This window comes from Corvus kubaryi, unplaced genomic scaffold (assembly GCF_017639235.1).
Source record: "Corvus kubaryi isolate FWS band 111438036 unplaced genomic scaffold, C.kubaryi_AGA036_p1.0 37220, whole genome shotgun sequence".
Taxonomy (NCBI): Eukaryota; Metazoa; Chordata; class Aves; order Passeriformes; family Corvidae; genus Corvus; species Corvus kubaryi.
The window spans coordinates 1032845-1036594 of record NW_024581063.1 but is presented as its reverse complement, the minus strand read 5'-3'; positions in this window follow the sequence as shown (position 1 = coordinate 1036594).

The following is a 3750-nucleotide window of genomic DNA, read 5'->3' as shown; positions in this document are numbered from 1 at the left end:
GCCCGCCCGCGGCGGAGGCTCCGCCGGGCTCGGCGCTCCAGCCCTCCCGGTGCGGCGGGAGCGGCTCCGGCCGACCGGGCGGAGGAGCCGCCGTGGGGCGGCCGAGGGACCCCGCGGAGGGCGGCGGCGGCGGCGGGCGGGGGTCGCAGCTCCCCCCGGGGCGTGGGCGAGGGGAACCGGGGCGGGTTCGGGGTGCTGGGCTGGCGCTGCCCGGCGGGGCGGAACGGCCGGATTTGGGTCGGGGGAACGTGGCAGCCCTCGCTGAGGGGCTGTCCCGGGAGTGCGGGGAAGGGACCTGCCGGGGAAGGAGCTTGGAGGTGCCTTGGGAACTGCCGAGCCTGGTGGTGTTCCCAGTCTAAGGAGGAGAAGTGTTCTGTGTAACTGGAGGTGTATCAGCAACTTATTTGTGTGAAGAAGTTATATATCCCCTCTGTGTCTGGGAAGTATTTCCATATGTTGTTTGGTACAGTGTGGAACTCTTAAGGTTTGGGGTTTGTTGTCTTGTCCAAGTCATAGAATCAGGATGGTTGGGGTTGGAAAGATCTTAAAGCTCATCGCATCCCACCCCCTGCCATGGGCCGGGACACCTTTCAGTAGACCAGGCTGCTCCAAACCACGTCCAAGCTGGCCTTGGACACTTCGAGGATGGGGCAGCCTCAACTGCCTCAGGAGGGTGACATCTTCCCTTCCAAACGTTTCACTGCTGCCAACAGTCCCCTTTAGGCTTTTTCGACAGTGACTTCTCAGTTTGTGGGAAGTCTTCTGAGCAGAGCCCAAGCTCTGTTGAGCTGCCTCCCCTGCCCCGACTTCGTGTGACATTTTCTACCTTCCTCATTTCTGGGGGCTCACCCTGACCTGCCTGAAGTCCCACTGTCATGGGTGTGACCTCAGACTTGATTTTTTTTTTTTTTTTTTTTTATCAGTGACCTAATGCCTGTCAGCTTGTGCAGCCACTCCCCAGGTTCTTCAGGACTTGCCTTTTCCTTCCCTCAGCTCCCCAGCTGCCGGCTGTGATTTACCCAGATAAACCACCTCTACATCCCTGGTTCGGTGCTTTGTTGGTAACTCAGTGTCTGCTGGGAGAGGATGATGGGTGAACTGGGAATCACGAGCTTTGTTTGTGTTGAGAAGCTCTTATCAAGTATTAGCAGCATTTTCCCACAGACACATTCCAAAAAATACAAAGAGTGCCTTTGAGTTATGAGTTTGTGGAGATTCAGGCTGCAAAATCTGTGAAGGATTCCTCACTGCTTGCCAGTGGCTCAAGTTTTGGAAGCGCCTGGGTGGTGAAGTGTTACTGATGAGAGAATTTGGGTTTCGTGACATTGCTGTTGTAGAGGGATGCACACATTGGTTATTTCCACGTGAAGCTGGGCTCACACTGGAGCTCTTGGAGTCAGAGATGAGCTGGGGGTGCTGCCAATGATAAAAATCACCAGGAGCTCTTGTGCGGGAAAGGTGACCGCTGGCAAGGTGTGACCAGATAAGGAAAGAATTTAAACACTGTGGTGTGGAATAAAAAAAAAAAATCATTCTTAGCAAAAAAACCCGCAGATGTACTTAGGAAGAGTGGAGGATGGAGGTGAGAGCTGCCAGGGAAATCTCAGCTTCCATGTTGAAGTTCTGGCCGCCGGTGTAGCGGCACCCCGGCACCGCTGATACTCCAGCCTTCTGGCAAAAATCTTGCCGACTCCAGTGAAATTTTAGACTATTGGCTTGATAAAATCAGGGCTTTATGCTCACACCTAAGCTTTTTTCAGATACAAGTGTTTCTTTAAACAGTTCCTACCCTGAAATCACTTTTTCTGGACTTGGCTGGTGCCTTTTTTATTTTTTAAGAACTGTTGGGTGGTGAGGAAGAGGAGGCGTAGCTCTCTGCTTTCCTCTGCAAGTCTATAACTCTGTGTTTTCAACTGCTGGCCAAAAGTCCTTGCAAGTTTGGGCCGATTTGGGCTCCTTGCTGTGTTCTGTGTAAGTGCAGTTTTCTGGCCATGAGGGCTGGAAACTCGCACTGGATTCTTACAATAAATTTATCCGTGGCTGGTACATACCTGCCTGTGTTTATGCCAGAGTTCCTTCCTGTAAATCAGCTCTTCTCTCCCTTGGTGCTTTCGGAAAGTTTGGCCTGAATGTTGGCTCCTTATTTTCAGAACCACACAGTCACCCTTTTCCATGTTCCGTGTCGCTCTCTTCACTGCACGTGTTTGCTCAAAGCTAATCCCCGCGGGGAGCGGGGCAGGGGAGGGCTCTCTGGGATGCTGTGCCGTGCCATGGAGGATTCCTTTGTGCTGGTATCCTTCATGTCTGAGACAGGTTGGTGGCTCACTGGTCATGGCAACAAGCTAATATCCTGTCTCTTTCTTTTTCCTTGGATGAAAGAGCTTTCCAGTTCGTAGAAGTGTTTCTTGTGAAGTCTGAAGTGTGTGACCTTGCCTCATTCCAGCCCATCTATCGTGCTCTTCCATAGGAGTTTTTTTCATGCTGTTCCAGTTCTCTGTACTGGTTTGCTGTGCCGGAGTCACCGGTGGAAAATATTCAGGCAGGCTCAGAGCTCCACTGTGAGAGGAGTTGTGAGCTGGGCAGGATCCTGAGTCCATCCTAGTCCACAGCCACTTGCTGCTTTCCCTGCCCTGACACTGCCCCCTTTTCCAGCTCTTTGGAAGCAATCAGCCACTGTGTATTTTCAGGTTAACAGATGAAATCCTGTGTAATGCCTTAAAAAGTGCTACCAGATGAGACCAGGAATCCATCTGGCCTGGTATCCTGCTCACTGGTAACCAGGAGCAGATGCTTGGGGAGGGGAGAACACAAACACGGCAGATCTAATCCAGGGAAATAGCACTTTATTTTTCTCTCTCCGGCAGTTCATGACCTGCCTGAGCCAGGTGTTGAATTTAGGAGACTTCACACTTCTCTTCATGATGTTCGTGATTTTAGGAAAATACTTCTTCCATTCCTAGTAGTCTCTTGGCTGAATTGTCCTCATATATTTAGACTTTCTGTGGCTCTTCTTGTTTTTCATGTCATTGCCAGCTCTGCTCCAGCCTCCTTGAGACAGGAAAGGCACGAGGGGTGGGGCACAGGACGACAGGGGATGTTGACAGAGGTGCTGGGTGATATTTATGGTGCAGGTTCCTCTTCAGTGGTATTTTAGAGGTATTTTATCCTATATTATTGTCTCTGTAATTACAGATGTTGTGCTTGTTCATTAGTGATCTTAAACCCATGGAGCCATGGTTTTTGTGGAATACTCTGCTGTAGTCCTGCTTCCTATGGTTAGCCTGAGTTCAGTCTGTGGTGTTTCTTGAAGTTGACGTTCGGGTGGTTGTTCCTGATGTGCTGCGCTGTGAATTGTATCACCCACTCAGATCACGAGATTTTACTGCAATTCCTTGGAGTCATGGCTCTTATTTACTTCTCATCCTGAATTATTCAGAGTAGCAAATGTTGTCATCTTAGTAACACGGCTCGGTGTCGTTGAGCAGAATCCTTTGGTGAGTCCCTTCTGCTGCAAAAGGGACCAGTGATATGTTCTTCCCCCTTCCTTACCCTTCTTTACCAGTTATTTATGTACACGTTATTTATGTACATGTACATTTTCCTTTTATCCTGTAGGGCTTTTCTCTCTAGAGAAGTTTGATGGATTCTGCCATGTAGTATTGCTTTTTTCAATGGAGTATATCAGCTGCTTTTCCCTTGTTGATGTGCTCTGTCCACTGCAAAAGCAAGAAGGAAAAGGGTGAAAAAAGA